Source organism: Pogona vitticeps, chromosome 4 (genome assembly GCF_051106095.1).
Source record: "Pogona vitticeps strain Pit_001003342236 chromosome 4, PviZW2.1, whole genome shotgun sequence".
Classification (NCBI taxonomy): Eukaryota; Metazoa; Chordata; class Lepidosauria; order Squamata; family Agamidae; genus Pogona; species Pogona vitticeps.
Genome location: NC_135786.1, coordinates 166,615,546 through 166,636,465, shown reverse-complemented (window position 1 = coordinate 166,636,465; position 20,920 = coordinate 166,615,546). Strand labels below are relative to the sequence as shown.

Sequence of the window (20,920 nt, the reverse complement as noted above, 5' to 3'; positions counted from 1 at the left end):
CACACTGAGAGACACTGAGAGATGCTGAGAGACACTGGGATGTGACGAAGCAGCAGCTGGGAAGAAGAAGCTGTTGTGGGAGTCTGTGTGTCAGACAGGGTACTTCTGTGTGTCAGAGTACCAACCTGATAGGTTCAGGTGTCTGTTGGTTAGCCAGAACTGATAGGTTCAGGGTCTGTGCTTCAAGTTAAGGGTTCTGTGTGAACCAAACTGTATGCTTGTATGAGTGAGAATAAGCCACGTTACTTTATCTATTCACCTGATTGTTTATTTTTCCCTGCGTGTATTTAAATAAACCTTATTCTTTTTATTGTTTAAAAATCCATCCCTGGTCTGTGTGACTTCTTACAGGGAATGGTTGGTGGCAGCTTAGTGTAACTGTGTGACATATCCCAGTAGGTCTGGGTTTGTCACAGATATAAGAACACCGTAATGTCATCAAGCCAAGAGAGCCCTTGTTTTCACCTTTTTGTTGTTCTTCTCTATTCCTTTGCACTGGGTGTTGTAGTAGTTCTCCTCTTCTCTAAATAACAGTATCTCGCTTGCACTCCTTCCTTCTGTCCTTTGAAGAAGATTTTGCTGATGCTCTCACTTGAACGAATTATCCCCATGTGGAGGAAAACATTACAATCAGATTAAGTTGGACTCATTCGGCAGTCAAGGACAGCAGCCCCTGCAGCCCTTGTGGTCAGATTTGCTCCTGTTGCCGATGTGGGCTTTGTCATTCCTGACCAGAAACATGATTGTTGTTTGTTTGTTTGTTTGTTTGTTTGTTTGTTTGTTTGTTTTAAACAATGATGCTATGTCTGTATAAAAATTGATAGTAAGACTAGTAGAGTGGCCAGTGGGAGCATGGCCTTGGGTGTTGAGGGAAGCGGTTTTGTCAGCAAAATAGGACAAGATGTTCTCTATGTTCTCCTACGGAGGCCTAGGGAACAACCATCCAGAGCAGGATTTCAGGCAGCACAGAAGGTTGGAAGGTGGAAGGAAGAACTTTTGAATGAGGGCGTGGAAGAACTAGAGAGGAGAGAGTGGGAACTGCCCCTACTGGTCAGCAGAATTAACACCACATGGTTCACATTGAGCTAAACCACCTCAGCTTATTTACTTCAGTAGCCCCACTGCAGTAACTCAAATGAGACAATGTGTTAAAGCACAGATTACATGTACAGTAGTGCCTCACTTTACGATTGCCCCGTTTAAAGACGAAACTGCATTATGATGAACTTTTTGCGATCGCAAAATGATGTTTCCTACGGGGGAATTTTGCTTTGCGATGATCGGTTCCCTGCTTCGGGAACCGATTCTTCACAAAACGACGATTTTCCAACAGCTGATCGGCGGTTTCAAAATGGCCACCAGGTAAACAAAATGCCCCCTCCGCTGTTTTCTGGGACGGATTCCTCGCTGCACAGGCAGCAAAAATGGCTGGCCTATGGAGGATCTTCGCTGGACGGTGAGTTGGCAGCCCTTTGGAACGCATTAAATGGGTTTTAATGCATTTCAATGGGTTTTTTCTTTTCGCATTACGACGTTTTCATTCTACAGCGATTTCGTTGGAACGAATTAACGTTTTAATGCAAGGCACCACTGTAACTGGTTTTGTTCTTCAGCAATAAACACCACTGATGGTGAGATGGAATGGTGCCAGTGGCAGGTTTCCTCTTGGGTTGGCTAGAAACTTCAGAGATTGTCATCTTCAACAGAAATAAGGAAGCAAGGAAGGAAACGCTGGCAGCGGGGGAAGAATCCCATATGTTGTGGTCCCTAACCTGATAGGTTCCCTTCACCAGCAGCTGCTATTTTCAAAAGTAAAAGTATGAATGCTTTTTAACATATTATTCATAGTTCAGTCCTTAGCTCATATTAAAATATTTACATGCAAAAGTACAGATTAGTCGTGTTTCTCAATCTTTTTTTTTCCTTATATATTCCATGCATACGAATTGTCCAAAAGAAATATGGGAATGTCTCTCTGTTTAGAGAGAAGATTTTGCAAAACAAGGAGGAGCAGGGGGTGGGGTGGGGTGGGGTGGGGAATAATGAGCAAGCATTGTAAGATTCAGTCATAAGCATCAATATTTCTTTTTTTAATGATTCAAATGAAATATCTATCCATGATGCTATGCTCTTAAATGTGCAGTTGTTTATATAGCCATGGTTCAAAACACCATATGGTTTTCCACTAGTGAGGATGACAAACTCTTTTATGTTTTCAGAGTGGGAAGCAACAAGAGGGCCAGCTCTGGGAACCTGAATCTCAGTTGGTTTGATCTGGTCCAGCTGTCTTCCTTTTGAGACCTACACGAGTTTGTTAGCTGACTATGTGGTCTACAAAAGAGTCAGGCAACCGGATGAAATGGCATATTTTTAAAGGAGCAAAAAAAAAAGGTAAAAGGGAAATGCTCTATTTTTGCCAACCCACAGCTATCAACTGCCACATTCAAAACAAGGCTGGACTTCCTACATCTGAGATGCTGGGATGGCTTAGCCAGACTGAATGGAGAAATGCGATTTCTCTCAACTTTAATTTTAAATTTACTCATTGTGTGGGAGAGGAAGGACAGAAAGAAAGGAAGGAAAGCATTGAGAGAATTTATCCATGCCAAAAGAATATAGGACAAAGGAAAACATTGGATGCTTTTCTGTTTTTTTAAAAAAAAATAGCTAGAATTAGGCATGAGAGAAGCTTTCTTTCCTTTCATTTCCTTTACCATTTGCCAAATAATTTCCCCAAACTATCAAACTTCTTTATACAGTATTTGGGATGGAAATAACAAGAGATTTAGTGTCTTGCTAAATGCAAGAGATACCAAAGCTTGCTCCTTTTTCATTGAGGGCTTTGAGAGCTTAATGCTGAGAAGCCTAGATCTGAATTCCTGTATATTAAATTTTGTTGGTATAGAATTGTCTTCTTTTGCTGAGAAGCTCCTCTTTTTTTATACCTGTGGGGCAGACAGGTACAACCTGATGCTCTCCAAGTTGGGAACAACTACCTTTGAATGTGGCTACTCTACTTGAGGAAAATGTTTGCTTTTGTCTGTTTCCAAAGAATTTACTGAAGTTTGGAAATTTCTTCATATTCATGATGGAGGGAAGAGCCCTGAGACTTAGGAAATTCAAATACTGTATAGGAGAAAAGCAAAACAAATTTTCACATCTCTTGGGGAGATCTAGAAAAAGTTATGTCAATGAAAATAGCTTTTACATATGCATAAAAAGTTACCGTATTTTTTGCACCATAAGACGCACGTTTCCCCACAAAACAGGGGGGTGGAAAGTCTGTGCATCTTTGTCACTGAGTTCTTCTGGACCCGGGGGGGCACTGGTGGTGAAGGCGGGAAAAAGACACGGAGGTTCTTCATAACTTTCAACAGTACCGTGTTTATTAACAATTGAACTCAACGCGTCAGAATCAAAAGGATCTTGCAAACACTCTTCAGGCAACAAATGATATTTCTTAGGGCGCACACTTAATGGATTCTCAAAACCTTCTAGGAAGGTGCCGGTCCGAACCGTTCTCAATCTGTCATGGGACGGAGGGGGGCACTCCGCACTGCGCATACCGTGCCACAGCACGGGTGCCTCGCCCAATCTCCCTCTGTTGAAATTCTGGCCCAGGTCTGATTACTCTCCTCCCACCAGGGTGATTCCGTGGGTGGACCGTTACAGTCCATTCTAAAGGCTCGTACTTAGCTCCTCTCCCTCCAGGGAAAATAGGATCCGGGAGCAGACCTCCTCCTGTTACTAAGTTTGGAAAACCTGCGGTAACTCCAGACACTGTCCCTAATCTGAGCCTGGGCTCCGTCTGCACCCCTCGGTTCACCAGTCTCTCCGGGTTCGTATCTGTCCAAACATTAAAGACGTGCGTGCTTTTTTCCTCCTTTATCTCCTCCCACAGTATAAGGTCTAACTCCTCCCCCCCTTCGTCAGCAAGACACACCTCAGCAGATCTCTTCTCTACTACATCAGCCTGTTCTATCTCAATCAATATCCCTTCTATACATCCTTTCTCTTCTGTGGTGGTTTGCGGAGGACGGCGCACTCCTTGTCTCTCCTTCACACTTATGGAGCGAAGAAAACAGATTATATTTTCCTGTTTTCTTCTCTTTAAAAATTGGTGCGTCTTATGGAAAGGTGCGTCTTATGGAGCGAAAAATACGGTAGTTCTTTTTTATTTGCATCAAATGCTTTTCTATAGTGTCCTCCTGTCTCTAAGAACAACTTTGGGGTGAGATTTCTATAGAGAGAGTATGAACAAAATTGGTGATAACTGTGCATGTGTGATACACACTCTTTGTACACTACCCACAGTATAGCATAGTTACTGAAGTCTCATGGGGGAGGTCTACTGAGAAACCAGTTTTTATAAGATGTACCAGCACTGGGCTTACACTTTTCTATAAGACATATCCACAAGTGCAAAAAAGATTTCATGTAACAATTCAGATAAGATCTTCCAAATGTAGATATAACCCTAGCAGACATCTGATGATGTAGCAGGGTTTTGCCACCCCCTCACTTTTCCCCTACAGCCATCCGTGCCACCAGAATACAGTACTGTACCTTATTTGGAGAAATTTCTGATTCTATGGAGGAATCTTGGAGGATGCACTGCAAGATGGAAGGGGAACCATTTCCACTGATGGAAGATGTTTTATCGGTGAAATGACAGTGCTAGACACTGCCCATGGATACAAATAGCTTTAACATTCCATGTCATCCCTTTTATACAAGTATGAGCATGCCAATAGCATAGCAAAAACCATTTACAGTGGGGTCTTGACTTGAGAACTTAATCCGTATTGGAAGGCGGTTCTCAAGTCAAAAAGTTCTCAGGTCAAATCTGCATTTCCCATAGGAATGCATTGAAAACCATTTGATCCGTATCTGCTCTTTTCCGTCCATAGAAACTAATGGGAAGCTGCTATTCTGCCTTCGACCACTAGAGGGGGATATTTTGTTTCTTTTTTTCTTAGGTCAAGAAAGGTTCAGGGAAGGCAGGGAAAATACAGTCCAGGCAGTCTGAAGACTGTCTCCCAATCCACTCTCTAAACGCTGGGAGGAGTGAGGAAGCAGACAGGCACCCTTTTCACTGGCCAACAGTTAACTGAAAGTTCAAATTTTGCTCTTTCCCTGCCTCCCACGTGGTTTTTTTTCAGTTCTTAACTCAAATCTAAGTATGTAAGTCAAGTCAATATTTTCCTATGAGAGTGGTTCTTAAGTCAAAATTTTCTTAACTCAAGCCATTCTTAAGTCAAGACCCCACTGTATACAGGTCAATTCTGAATTTCAAAACAAAACAAAACGAAGAAACCAAAACCAAGCAACAGGCTTATATAGAGTACATTGCAGTACTCCAAGCAAGATACGCATGTGTCACCGTGGCCATATCAGTCATCTCAAGTAATCGGTGCATTTCTAGCACTAGCCATAGTTGCATGAACACACTCCTAAGACACCCTTGAACTATGGAGATTATAACATTAGAGGTGACTATGTTCCAGGTGATTAGGTTTCAGACAGTGTGCTTTGCTGACTGTGTTTGAGTGTGACTATTTTAAAGAATAACATTAGGACAGTCTTTCCTAAAATGGAACTTTTTAGATGTCTTGTGCTATATCATCATCCCTGAATACACCCTATAGCTGGCTATAGCTGATGGGACTTATCATCCCAAATTTCTAGAGAGCACCAGACTGGAGAAGATTCCTTTAGAACATGGTTTATCCTTTTATGTAGTGCTTGCATGAGTTTAATATATAAGTCATTTGTGGTTTTTATAACTCTCCTCGTGAAAAGGAAAATAGTTTTATATTGCTGTTTCAACTGAACACACAGATTACATTTATGAATTAATTTAATTTTAAACAGAATTAAACTCCCATTTACTTGACAAAAGAGAATGGAAGACAAAGTCCATTTAAGACTGTAATAATGACAACCTGTGACAGAACTTTCCTGTATTTCCTTTCTGTATTTTCACAGGCCACTTTGGGGCATCGAACTTTTCAAGCAATGATAGAATACAAACAGGATTCTTTTATTTAAAAACAAAAACATAAAATAAAATATGCCACAGTGGGACTCAATACAATTTCCTCTTCAAACTATTCTTCCAAGAGGAAGCACTTCAACAATATCCCACATTCTCACATTTTCTTCATATGATGTGTAATAATGTGGTTTTTCTGCATAATCTGCTGAATGCATCTAAATCTAAAGTTCTGACTTGTTTCAGTATTCTCCATTTGAATGAGTAAGCGGAGAACAGGGGAAATAAGGACAGATACAAAAAGAATGGAAACACATCTTGGCCTTGTGTTCAGGTTGGATTATATGCCCGACACCTCCATTACAGTCCAAGTGGAAAAAGAAACTACAGAGTGCAACATTTATCCAGCTGTGTGAACTTTGCTGCCCAGACGTTTTCTGCCAACAAAGCAGGATCAACACAACACTGAATTACTGTCCTCTACCACCAGCTGGATCTGCTTTTTGCAAGTTTACTTGTGGAATGTTTATGCCTTTGTAATGCTGTCTGTCTCTTTCAACACCAGCTTTTCTCAGCAACTGAGCCTCTAGAATGAAAGAGTTCAGCAAAAGCTGATGATAACCCTCTTAAAGAAAGCATTCCTGCCCATGTGTTAGCTGCTGGTAGATCATGAATGCACCGTGCTTTCGTAAAAGAAAATGCAGTTTATCGTCCCTGCTCCTACATTTAAAAAACAAGGAACCAGAGGTGCTATCTTGAGATCTACTATAATATATAGAAAAATTACTTTACACCAAACTGTTTTAAAAACAGAAATTTGTTTTTGAAGCATATATATCATAAACTCTGTGAGGGTGAACAAAGGTGGAATAATTATCAGATGTTCCTTTAAAAACAATGCAGTTGTTTCAAAGTAATGTAGCACAGTGCTACCAACTTCCTTTGGCCTAATATTTTCATCTTTATGAGCCACTCTTTGCTCCATGAAAACTGTTATTAAAACCTTCCGAATAAGAAGAATTGTGTGCTTTCAATTCCAGGGTTTTCTTGGTAGAAAAGAAGTAGTTTACCATTCCCTTCTGAGGAGGATGCCCTGGGACTGTGCCACTTGCCCAAGGCCACACCGGCTGCCTCTACCTGCAGGAGGCATAAGTGGGAATCAAAGTCCCAACCTCTGACTCCACAGACAGATACTGCAACGACTGAGCTATCCAGCCAGATAAAACTTTCATAACAAGCTTACATTTATGAAGATGTACAGGCCAATTTCCATTTAGTATAATATTCCTAAGCCATTCTTCATTAAATCTACTTGTTTATTTATTCTAATGGCAAGAGTATACTGGTTAGTCATACTGGTCAGCATCAGCGCAATGTCACAAACTGCAGTGCCAAATTGCCTTCAGTTGACAAGCTGACACTTTTAACCCTCACTTCATGCTTCTCATGTGAGTTGGTTTGCAACAAGGGATACAAAAGGCAACATATAAACAAGGGGCAATTTCCCACTGCAGTTTACACCACTGCACTTACACCAGTGTAATTAACCCATAAAATCCTGGCAAACATTTCTAAACCACTCTTCTTCCATATCAATACCAGTGTAGTGTACAAATATAATTTAATGAATTAAAAGAAGAAAAACTCCAACTACTATATCAAGAGAAAAAAAGCAAGGAAAAAAAAACACAAGGCAAAATCCTATTTCCTCCCCACATATGCTAGTGCAATCACATAAGTTGTGGCAATTAATTGAGTCAATGTGGTTCCCATCACATACCTGACCAGGTGAGTAACTGGCACCTCGTTAATTTGCCTCCATTAGTTGTTATGCCTCCACAATCCCTATGATGGATTTTGTGCAGATATTTGGCTATGTTACAAAATTTCACATGGAAGCAACTGCTGGGTGGAAAATAAGTAGTAACCTATCTGTTGACTTTCCTATGTAATGAGTGAACTCAGGCGGCTTGTATTTTGTGCATATAAAACAGTGTGTCTTCTATGCCAAACTTTTATAAAATGCAATGTGGCCTCAACAGGGAGATTTTGTTTAAAATGTTAGGAAAAGGGCATCATCCCCAAATGTAAAGTAATCATTTCCTACCTGTACAACCATGGTTGTCCTTTGATAATACAACAGTAGGTATCAGATAGCTGCCTTGGCCCCATGCTGTTTAAGGAAAGAAGAAGAGGCACATCACCAAGAAGACACTGCTACTATATAACTAAGGACATAAAACAACATAAACATTCTGAAGCCATGAAGTAGGCATGTGACAGAGGCATCCATGTTGCTGAACTGCATCCCTCAGAGCACAGGAGCCTAGAGACACCTAGTATTCGGCCAACCATCATGCCTTCTATACCAGTCAACCCTTGGGCCACCTTACTGATGGTGGATCGTAGCACAACAGACAGCAGTGCCAACACACACAGGATCAACCATGGAGGGAAAGAAGCAGAAGTAATTAGGAGGAGCTTGCCTTGAGAATCTAGAGGGCAAGGTTCAGGAAGCATTGAGACTCTCGGAACTCAAGGTGCAGCAGGATAGGGTGGAATGCAAGGGTCAGGAGAATTTGGAAGGAAAGAGGGGGCTGCAACAGTATAAAGCAGGGGTGTCCAACCTTTCACCTTCCCTGGGCCACATTAGAAGATGAAAATTTGGTTTGGGCCGCATATACATTTGGTTTCGGCTGCATGGGGGGTGCACCCCTAGCCGTCCTCCACAGCCCCACTCCAAGCGCGCTTACTGGCAGCTGCGATCTCAGACAGCAGAAGCTGCCAGCTTCGACTCCGGCAGCTTTATGGGGCCGGGAGGGGGTCCACCTATTGACGGGGACAGCGCAATGCAGTCACACAGCCCCCTGTCCCCTCCCCTCCCACTCCTTCCTTCCCTCTCTCCCCCTCTACTGTTGTGACATGCCCTGGCCACATTCCGGCCACAAGCACTGGCAGTGTAACTTGAAACTTTGGAATTTCTTTAAAAATAAAAAATTGCACTGGGCCGCATTATGAGCTGACGTGGGCCGCATGCGGCCCTTGGGCCGCAGGTTGGACAAGCCTGGTATAAAGGATTAGGAGCATGAGCATGAGGGGCAGAAGACCGGACATGAGGATAAATGTTGGCAGAAGAGTGTAGAGGCAGAGGCTGAGGCAGAGGATGAAGAGACCTGGGTGGAGGCTCCAAATTGGCCCCAATTGAAAGAAGGCCTACACGCTCATGCTTCAGCTGACCAATGGATGCCATTGCACAAGAGAGGTGAAACTATCCTCCCATTGATCCTGTGCCAAAGACTCCTACAACACAACTACAGAGGTGGAGAAAGAAGAGACACTTTGAACACCTCTGATGCATTGAAGCAGAAGATCTGAGAATTTGGAGGCTTCAACTTCCAACAACATGCACGACCCAGTTAAGACTCAACGGCTTTACAGACATAAGGAGATAGTTGAACCTAACAGCTGGTTTGAACTTGGTCCAGAGGAGACCCAGAACTGTGCAAGCAGTTGAGAGAATGTTATATTACTGTGTTGGTTTGGTTGGGCTGACCTGCAGCTAAGACTCCAGCTCTCATGGCAGATGATGATGCCCATCTGTCCATGAAACCCTTGGGCATATGCCCATTTGGATTTCCTTTATGTCTCAGGTTCACTTTGTTTTATAAAGTCAGGGCTGTCTCACTATCAGCAAGACTTAGGTCGGTTAGGGAATCTGGTCTACAAACATTTATTCTTGTGTCCTCAAAGCAGACACAACATATTCCATGCGAAGCAAACAATACCTGCTTCTAATAATGTTTATCAACTCAACAAGCTATGACTCATTAGCACAAAGCAGGTGGAACGTCGGACCTGATGTACCTGCTATAACTTTTTGTTTATTTGTTTATTTCACTTCCTGTGAGCATCCAACTGCAAAAATGGCAATAACATTTCCATTTAAAGCATGATGCTAATTAAATATCTCCCTCAAACTTATTTGCTGAGTTGGAAATTTCAGACTGGGATAACCCATCTTGTTGGGTTACGTACAGCTCCCATCAGTCCTAACCATCATAGCCATAGTGAGAAACACTGGAAATTATAGCCCAGTAACACCTGGAAGGTTGTACTTTCACTGTCTTAGATCAGTCCTGGAAAAAAATACAATTAGCAAGATACATTTAAAGAGAAATCTGTTTATATTCAAGGGGGAAAAACACAGAGAGATTTAAGAACCCTGCTACATACCAACCAAAGCCAAAAACATTCTCAGTCATTTGCAATGAAGACAGGAAGAGAGGAAGAGAGAAACAGTACCGGTTCTTCTGGGAAAAGTTCCCAATTACAGTTACATTTTATAGCAAAGATGACTTATTCATGTTAAAATGTGAACTACTATAAACTGTTTTCCTAGAGGCCCTCCCACCCCACCTCACCTCTTTTCATAGAATTCTCTATATATCCATGATTGTATCAGAGGCTTTTCAACACAGTGGTGTCTCAGACTTAACTGAGAAGTGACTGTCCCCTGTATCTTCATACTGCCATCAAGAACATACTTCTACAGCACAGCAACCAAAGGAAAGAAACCTTGAGTTTCAGTTTTCTAGAAGATAAGAATACTGGAGCTATGGACAGATCAATGTAACAATACTTATTCCTCCATGCAGTGATGTTTCCTCCAATTTGAAAATAAGCATCACTAAACCTGTAAAATTACCATGCTAGATATTTAGTCCTTCCCCACTTGGTTATTCTTTTCCTACACAGGGTACAAGCAAACTATACTGCCCACTATGCAAGGAGTGCAGCATCACATACACAATTTTACATGTGAAGATCCATTTCAGTGACAACCACATATAATTAAATGTAAATTAAATCTGCATTGCACAAAACTATACATACTCAGGTCCAACTTTTTGGTTCAGTCACTTGAGACTGGAGGAAGGAAGTAACAAGGGAGTAGTGAGGGGTGGAGAAGGATATAAAGAGAGACCAGTTAACATTTTATCTCCAAAATAACCACTTATTTTGGTACATGTGCATACTTATATTAAAAATACACAAGATTATCTTGGACTGCAAGATTATCTCCCCTGGACTGCAAAGAGAACAAACCTATCCATTTTGAAGGAAATCGAACCTGACTGCTCACTAGAAGGACAGATCCTAAAGCTGAGGCTCCAGTACTTTGGCCATCTCATGAGAAGAGAAGACTCCCTGGAAAAGACCCTGATGTTAGGAAAGTGTGAAGGCAAGAGGAGAAGGGGACGACAGAGGACAAGATGGTTGGATAGTGTCATCGAAGCAACCAACATGAATTTGACCAAACTCCAGGAAGCAGTGGAAGACAGGAGGGCCTGGCATGCTCTGGTCCATGGGGTCACAAAGAGTCGGACACAACTTAACGACTAAACAACATCTTGGACTGCAGCACAAAATATTTTTCCCCAGAGGTCTTATCCAAGTTCCAAGCAATCTGTAACACATGTAGGAATGTTTTTTGTACTGTCACTTTGATGGAGTTATTTCATATGGATACCTACACCTGCCTCTCTCATTCTAAACACAGAACACAGCAGCACTTCTCTTACAAACTGCTGCGTAAAAAAATTAAAGTGTATACGGAGAGAGAGAGGAATGCACACATACATATTTTGGAACCATTTGTGCATAATTGACTTACTGAAAGCATAGGAAATGTTATTAATCCCAAAGTCTTCATTGATTTTTAACATACAAGGCCATATGCCAGAGGTGGGCATGCCCAAAGGAACCTTTTCTCCTGCAAAATCTTGTTGGAGTTTTTACAGCTTTACATGCTGTCTGTAGTTTGTTTGGCTGGGAGGGGCTTTTCTGGGCTGTTGTGACTGTCAGTCTATCCAGCACTCACCAACTGTTCATTCCCTACCTCTGAATTTAAAGAGAGCCCAGTTGCTCTGCTGCATGTTGCATTTCCTCTCTCTGTTGAAGTCAGTCAGTTTGGTTGTTAGTTTTTGCTGTTATCTGTTTCCAACTGTAAGTAATTAAATATTTCTCTTCTTTCTATTACTTATGTCTCTAAGTAAGTTACTGAGACTGTAAGGGCCAGTTAATGAAAAAGAGGTGGACTATCCGAAGAAAATGGAGGGAAGGGATAAGAGGGAAAAGGAGTGGGGAGATGTGTTGCAGAGTATTGAATTTTTGGTTTGAAAATCTCTTCTTGATACATAGCAGAACTACAAAGATTCACAAAAATAAGTTCATTTACTTTTCTGAATCTCTGTACTTTTGCTATGTATCAAGAGGAGATTTTAAACCAAAAATTCAATACTCTGCAACACATCTCCCCACTCCTTTTCCCTCTTATCCCCTCCCTCCATTTTCTTCTCCTTTCTTTGCCTCTTTCTTCTCTAGTTTTTCATCCTTTCTTCACTCTCTCCTTCTCTCCCCCAGCTTCTCTCTCTCCCACTCTTTCTATTTCCCCTCTTTCCTATTACAGTCTTATACACTCTTCAGATTTCCCAGTCATACTCAGCTTCAGTCCTTTCTTGCCTACCTATCACCCACCCTCAGTTCTCCTCTTGTGGCACAGAGAGATATGCAAGCAATCTGACAATGAAAGATGAAACTAAGTGTCCTGCAATGGCAAGAATGCTTTGCAAAAGGGGCATGGCTGAAAGAGAACGTGGCCAGGCTGAAAATGTCACAGGCTAAAGTGGCAAGCTGGTGGCCCAGATGCAGGCCTCAGGCTAGAGTTCCCAATATCTACAATATTGTTTCTGAACAGAAAATGGTGTCATTCATTTCTTTAACCAAAACACAAAAACTGAGGATTAGAGGAAGATAACAGAAAAGGAAAGACCAGAGATCTGTTCAGGAACATTGGAGATATTAGAGGAACATTTTGCGCAAAGATGAACATGATAAAAGACAAAAATGGGAGGGACCTAACAGAAGCAGAAGACGTCAAGAAGAGGTGGCAAGAATACACAGAGGAATTATATCGGAAAGATTTGGATATCCCGGACAACCCAGAGAGTGTGGTTGCTGACCTTGAGCCAGACATCCTGGAGAGCGAAGTCAAGTGGGCCTTAGAAAGCCTGGCTAACAACAAGGCCAGTGGAGGTGATGGCATTCCAGTTGAACTATTTAAAATCTTGAAAGATGATGCTGTTAAGGTGCTACATTCAATATGCCAGCAAGTTTGGAAAACTCAACAGTGGCCAGAGGATTGGAAAAGATCAGTCTACATCCCAATCCCAAAGAAAGGCAGTGCCAAAGAATGCTCCAACTACCGTACAATTGCACTCATTTCACACCCTAGCAAGGTTATGCTCAAAATCCTCCAAGGTAGGCTTCAGCAGTATGTGGACCAAGAACTCCCAGAAGTACAAGCTGGATTCCGAAGAGGCAGAGGAACTCGAGACCAAATTGCTAACTTGCGCTGGATTATGGAGAAAGCCAGAGAGTTCCAGAAAAATATCTACTTCTGCTTCATTGACTATGCGAAAGCCTTTGACTGTGTGGACCACAGCAAACTATGGCAAGTTCTTAAAGAAATGGGAGTGCCTGACCACTTTATCTGTCTCCTGAGAAACCTATATGTGGGACAGGAAGCAACAGTTAGAACTGGTCATGGAACAACTGAGTGGTTCAAAATTGGGAAAGGAGTACGGCAAGGCTGTATATTGTCCCCCAGCTTATTTAACTTATATGCAGAATACATCATGCGGAAGGCTGGACTGGAAGAAACCCAAGCCGGAATTAAGATTGCTGGAAGAAATATCAACAACCTCCGATATGCAGATGATACCACTCTGATGGCAGAAAGTGAGGAGGAATTAAAGAACCTTGTAATGAGAGTGAAAGAGGAGAGTGCAAAAAACGGTCTGAAACTCAACATCAAAAAAACTAAGATCATGGCCACTAGTCCCATCACCTCCTGGGAAATAGAAGGGGAAGATATGGAGGCAGTGTCAAATTTTATCTTCCTGGGCTCCATGATCACTGCAGATGGAGACAGCAGCCCTGAAATTAAAAGGCGCCTTCTTCTTGGGAGGAAAGCGATGACAAATCTTGACAGCATCTTGAAAAGCAGAGACATCACCTTGCCAACAAAAGTCCGAATAGTCAAAGCTATGGTTTTTCCTGTCGTGATGTATGGAAGTGAGAGCTGGACCATAAAGAAAGCAGACCGCCGAAGAATTGATGCCTTTGAATTGTGGTGCTGGAGGAGGCTCTTGAGAATCCCCTGGACTGCAAGGAGAACAAACCTATCAGTTCTAAAGGAAATCAACCCTGAGTGCTCACTGGAAGGACAGATCCTGAAGCTGAGGCTCCAGTACTTTGGCCATCTCATGAGAAGAAAAGAGTCCTTGGAAAAAACCTTGATGTTAGGAAGGTGTGATGGCAAGAGGAGAAGGGGACGACCGAGGATGAGATGGCTGGACAGTGTCTGCGAAGCAACCAACATGAACCTGACACAACTCCGGGAGGCAGTAGAAGACAGGAGGGCCTGGCGTGCTCTGGTCCATGGGGTCACGAAGAGTCGGACACGACTAAACGACTAAACACACACACAGTCAATCAAGAACTGAACTCCAGAAAAGAAAAGAATCAGCATAAACTAATTTATATCTGAGAAACTTTAAAAGGCATGATATGATTCTGATTACAGGTGCTAACTGATGAAATATTGCAAGAGGTCCAAGTCTTGTTTCGAAAGCCAAATCTCAAATCCAGTCTGTCAGCTGGAGGCGGGCTAGAAATATTCCTTCTACCCTGCCAAACCTCACACTATTTACATTCTTGGAGCACTGCGCTATTGAGGATCCATATATCAATGTTTCATAGGGCTGTCTTGGTATCTGTATGACTGACTAAGGGCTGGCTCATAATTTCATCCAGAAACCCATCCGCTTTGCAAGAGATGCTCCATGATTTTGCCCAGCTCTGAAGAAAGAGGCTTCCATCCATCCATCCTGCTCTGCAAGATGCAGCACTTCCATGTGCTTCCCTTTATACGTTCCACTGGAGAAGGAAGAGGCAGGTGCCAACGTGCGACTTGCCATCCTTAAAGCAGGCTTATTTCTCCTCCTTCTCCTCCTCCTCCTCCTCCTCCTCCTCCTCCTCCTCCTCTTTTTTACCAGCTTCTAAGAATCTTTTTGGAGTCAAGACAGAATGGGGGGGGGGATGGAGAATACCTAAGGAAATCACTGTGGCACAAACAATTTCTCTGAAACTCCCCTGGCCCTTGTTCTGCTATGACTCCAAGAAAACTTGTACAAGGTGGCAAAAGTGGAGACAAGGTAAGAAAACCACCAGCACTGATGAGAGAGATTTGAAAGGTTAGGGCTTGCTTTTTCGTTCACTTGTGGTGTACAGGCAGGGAACCACATGGAAGTGCCACCTGGTGCTTTCTGCAAGGGACAGCATGTGCTTTCTTTTCCAGGGTCGTGTAACATGGTGGAGATGAGGGTGGCATCTTTCTTCCTCCCTGAAGCAGCGAGAGAGCTTGGTCTGCCTCTGGGCAAAGCCATGCTAAAATTCGAGGGGGAAAGAGATGGCTCTCAATCTTCACTGACTGAACAGACAGACAAATGAGCAAGAGACACTCGCCCCTGTGACACTGGCAGCCTCGTCTGATCTTTCATCCTTCCCACTTCCTTATCCTGCCTCTTGCCCTGGGAAATCATGAAATTTAGATGCTGGGACTCTGTGGGAGAGACGGAGCCCCAAGCCCATCACAGTTCTGCTGCAGGAGTGCCCCCTTGCAGGTGGAAGGGAAAGGAAAGAAGAAAATGCAGCTCCCTTATCCTGAAATATCCCATGTCTCATTTTGTCTGTTTCGCCCTCATTTTAACAACAGGGTTACATCTTCAAGTGCTAAATCTTCCCTTCCATGCTTCTGTTCTCTTTTATCTGTGCTAATTGCACTTACTTCCTCCTCTCCACAAGATCCATATTTGGATTTTTAACCCCTCCTCCTCCTTCCTGTACTCTGCAGATGGTTTGCAGCCAAAATTAAATAGACTTGGAGGTAGAAGTGTAGTGGAGACTTCTGCACCCTGTTCACTTCCCAATCATCCCTCCTCCCAGCTTGATCCTGTGCTCTGAACTATCTCCGTAGCTGCAATACACAGGATATAACATTGCAGGCAGATTAAGAACCACCGTTGCCACCACAGTCCTACAACTGCAAACACTTCATTCCTGATTTATTTTATAAAGTTGTCAGTCTGCTTTAAAATGATTGCAACAAAGGACAAAATCAAAGGGTTTTGAAGGGAATACAGCAGAACCACATACAGTGTCAGAAGAGATTCACCCTGGCAGCTGCCTATCTTGAGTTCTTTGTTTATCAACTTGATAATATCAACTTCTTTTCTCACTCCATCCCCATCTTTATCATGAATCTGGAGCTGAGACCCGTCTGTTTTTGCTGCCTCAACCTTTCTCCAGTTTTCTTGCGCCCTTTCCCAAGCCTGTACTGCATAGGTTGGAGAACAGGAGTAAATTACCCCAAATGGGGTAAAAGTGAAAATCCTGAGGGTAATGAGCAAAGTGCTACCCCCTCCCTCCCTCCCACCCCCACCCTCTGCAGCCAAACCTCAAATTGTAACCTCTCCCTGTTACTTCCTTGGTTGCAGCAGGGCACTTGTAAATCTTCCATTGGTTCAGAGATCGGAGATAAGCCTGCTTGATTGGTTACAGCTGTGGATTAGCCCCAGGCAATCAATCAATCAATCCAGGGCTTCTGAATGACTGCTTCCTCTGGAAATGACTGCAAAGAAGCAGGAGGAGGGAAAAGATCAAGGAGCAAGCAAGGGAAGGAGGGAAGAAAGGTGTGAGAGACCGAGGACTTCATCAAGCTTATTTAAATGTATGTAGAAAATGGAGGGTGGGTGGGTGGATGGATGGATGGATAGGTGTGTGTGTGTGTGTAAGGGAGAGAGAGAGAGAGAGAGTGAGAGAGAGACTGACTCAAAACTATGAAAAAGAACAGGCAAGAAAAAGAGAAACCTTGAATTAAGGCGGGGGGGAAGGGTGGCTTTTTAAGGTGCTGTCTATGTTTATTATTGCTTTCCTTCCAAGAAGCAGGCATCTTTGAATTTCATGGCTGCTGTCACCCTCTGCAGTGATCATGCAGCCAGCAAAGGAAGAGGAAGAGGAGAGGGGGGAATGGCTCTTAAATAACCTAACATTCCCCCCTCTCCTCCTATGCTAATCTCATGATACCAGAAGTCTCGCAGTATCCGGGAAGGGAGGCAAAGGTGAGCCACACTGCGGAAGTTCAACTCAACAGCAGCTCAAGCAGTTTTCTCTGACCAATGACAATCAATGAGTGACCTTCAGAATCTTCTATTATTAACAGCCCTGCTCAGCTCTTGCAAACTAAGGCTGTCACTTCCTTTATGGAGTCAATCTGTCTCATATTTGGACTTTCTTTTCCCCAGCTGCTTTCAACTTTTCCTAGCATTATTGTTTTTTTCCACCAAGCATGGTCTTCTCATGATGCGCCCAACATACAACATCCTCAGCTGATGATGATGACAATTAAACTGAATTTGTGGTATGCTAGGCTCTGAATTACTGCACAACAATCTGGGCATTCCATGTTGTTGTTCTCCTCCTTCAGTGATCACCGTTCTTTATTGCAGTGCCTTCCCATCTGTTTTCATAGTATCACAGAAACACACAGCCCTTATTCATCTGTCTCTGCATGGGAAGTGCCTGCACTTGCCTATCTCCTCATATATCTCCTCCTGCCTGTTGTCCACGGAGCTCGTGTGACCCATTTCATCTTTGCAGCATTCCTAGGAAGTGGGTTAGACTGAGATCTAGTGATCTCCCATTGCATTCTCCCACCCTTTGGCATCTGGGTAAATTTAAGCCGTGGGTAATGCAAAGAAAAGGAGAAGGAAAATAAAGTGAGTCTGTGGCAAGGTATGCAAAATACTTTCCTCAATGAGTGAGCACAGCCAGACTCACAGCCCCTCCCACCACACAGCTGGAATGTATGTAGGTTTGTCCTGCAGTGTCATCCAGCAGCTCTTTCACCAGACTGGGGAGATGGAGAAAAGGAAGGCATGGGCACCCTTAGATCTCTTGACAAGCCAGCTTCATCAGTCTTTGTGTTACCCAAACTGCCCACTCCTCCTCCACTCAACTGAGGAAACTCCCAACACTAGGAGCCCATGCTCTGAGTTTTCTTATACTGTATCCCCTTTCCCTCCCTGTTCCATTATCCTTTTGTGTAGGGTTTGGTTAGCTTTGCTTTGCTTTTTTCCCCCTCATCTTCTCCTGGTTGCTGGCAGAACATGTAAACAGATGATACATAACCCTGAAAGCAGGATACCTTAACTGATCCGTAAATTGCTCTGAGAGCCTTTTCAGCTGCAAAGAGAGGTAAAAACAAACATTATAATTACATGTCCTCAGAAACCAAATGGCTTGGGGAAACAATTAAGTAGGCTTCCATATTATCAGTTACTTAAACTAAATGTGGAATGAAACTAAAGAAAATAGCAGATTTATTCCTAAATCTTCCCCTCCCCCAACATTAAAGATCCTACAGAAGAGCACACTCGCTTTACCAACACACTGATATCCTACTGATGACAATCTGCTGATACGAGAGCACAAAAACTGCCACGCAGAACCACCTATGTCTGCCACATAAAAACAAAGCTTCTTCAAATCACTGATCGAAAAGTAACAGTGCAACAATCCTTGAGATTCTGTTGCCAGGAAAACCTTTAATTTTTTTATTCTATTTTGTAGACAGATCTGTTTTAAAAAATACACAAAAATCTTTATAAGCAAGTAAAGCACTAAGCAAAATCTGAGACCTACTTCTTCTTTAATCTGGCCTACAGCATTTGTTACACAGAGGGAGAGGAATTCCCACACATACCGCACATTTTCGTACTCTTCTGCCAAAAAATCTACATGAAAGAACATCCCTAAACAAATGTTACTTCACAGGTGAGAAACAAGCAGCCGACACTGTCAATTCCTGTTTTGTTTTTCAAGCTTGGTCAGGTCAGGCCAGGTCAGCCTCCTGATCACAGGAGAACAGCTGGATTTGATTTTGTGCCTTAAGATCTGAACAGAAAACTTCCCAAACCACCAGGCAAAAAGTTCTGTTGAAAGGTTCTCTGAAAGGAACGGACAAATGGCAAAAACTGGCTCTTCTCCCACCTCCTTGGACTTTGCCTGCTTCAGCGGACAAAAGAGGGCTGCTATTCATGGGCGACTAAGTTTCGTGTATTTTATCTGATCATTATTTTTATGTCCCACTTTTCCTCCAAGGAGTTCTAGATGGAGGACATAGCCCTCTTCCTCCTCTTCCTCACTTTACCCTCACCACAACCTGGGAGGCAGGTCAGGATGCAAGAGGTGACTGACTCAAGACTCCCCAGAGATTCTTATGGCTTAAGTCATGACTTGAACTTGAACTTGAACCTGCCATCCAACACTCTAACCATGAGGCCACACTGATCAGACCTCTGTTCAAGTTCTGAGCTCAAAGGAGGAGGAGGACTTGCTTTGAGCCTCTTCATTTTCAGAAGTTAGATTGACAGAGTTGGTGTTAGGAATATACCTTTCTTTTGATTGTAGGACAGAGAATGATCATTTCATACCAATACTGAATAAACTGTACCTAATCTAGAAGTTTAGACAAAGGACTTAGAACTCCCTACACAGGAGTCAATTAGGCTACAAGTCACCCTCATGTGCTAGGAAGATAATTACTGGCTTTTACTAATTTTATTTCTGAAACACCAACAACTCCAGGACTGTCACAGAACGAAATATCCAACTAATAAAGGAAATTAAGACGTAACTTTTTAGCTCCAGGTCTGGTCCAAAGTGGCCATTTTGGAAAATGGACAGCAGTGATCAATATGTTCACTAGGGTACCATTAATTCTGGGGCAGCTGGATACACACTGGGCTTTGTTTAAATGAACCGATAATCATTAAGATTCTAACATAATTATCCAGACTTTGTTGTAACACAGTGCTGTTATGGTAATTGGAGGTGGAACTGAGAAGCTTTAAAAGTCAGTGAACGTAGCAATCACCATTTCTGCACATGCCATGTCTCATCTCCAAGGCTTTTGTAGCATCATAATTTAATGGGAGCAGAGGACCATTCATGAGCTATGCTTTTAAGCACTTAACATGTTTTTACATGAGAGTGATTGTTCGGATCTATCCTCTTTTATATTTTCTTTCATATTCTAAATATAATTTTATTGACTCTCCTAGCACTTCAAATTCCCTCTGGCTTATGGCTGGCAGGCTAAACAACCCTTAAAACTAAAGAGAGGGGATAAAACCCTTCTCTGTAACCAATACTAATCTTGCTCAGTAATGCTGCAATCTCACACAAAGTCTTTGAGAGTAATAACTCTCAAAAGGACTTTAAAATAAATAGTTGTGCATAGGATTGCACTGTAAATATCTCAACTTTGTACAATCATCTGTCCAGAGATGCCCGTCTTCTGCCTTCTTTAACATCAACAATAATTTGTGTGCTTTATTTTCTTTGCTACCCAAAGCTAGGTGCATTCTTTCCCAAACACAATTGTTAATAATACAGAATGCACCTGGCCTATTAAACTGCTACCATGGGAAGAAGAGACCTTTTTTTTACAGGCAGATGGGATTGGTTTTGTTTCTCATCCTCGAGTAGGTCAGTGTAGGGGGAAAGTGGGGCTCAACTCTCTACCTGCCCCAAAGAAGTGTGATGCAGATTTATCATACACACAGTCCTGTGACTGTGCTGTTTTGCAACTGTTGTTTTAGGAAATGATGATGATAATGACTACTTATCTTTAGATGGTACATGCATTCCCATTTTCTTTATTAGACTGTTTTGTTCATATAGGGAACAACCAGAACTTCAAAAATTCATTTCTAATCTATGATATATTTTTTTTAAAAA

At 42.5% G+C, this 20,920-nt stretch overlaps 1 protein-coding gene across 13 annotated transcripts in view; it reads right to left on the bottom strand.

The window, feature by feature from the left end:
- LOC110072917 (uncharacterized) overlaps positions 1–20,920 on the bottom strand; it is a 303,684-nt gene that overhangs the window by 199,694 nt on the left and 83,070 nt on the right. For 9 of the 13 annotated variants that reach the window (XR_013545242.1, XR_013545231.1, XR_013545230.1 and 6 more), the window contains exon 3: positions 8,103–8,168. The exons of 3 other annotated variants lie outside the window; for them this stretch is intronic. The gene's annotated coding sequence lies outside the window, so the exon portion shown is untranslated. Of the gene's footprint in view, positions 1–465; positions 4,768–8,102; positions 8,169–20,920 lie in introns of those variants that run through there. One more of the 13 variants, XR_013545234.1, reaches the window with a different exon arrangement.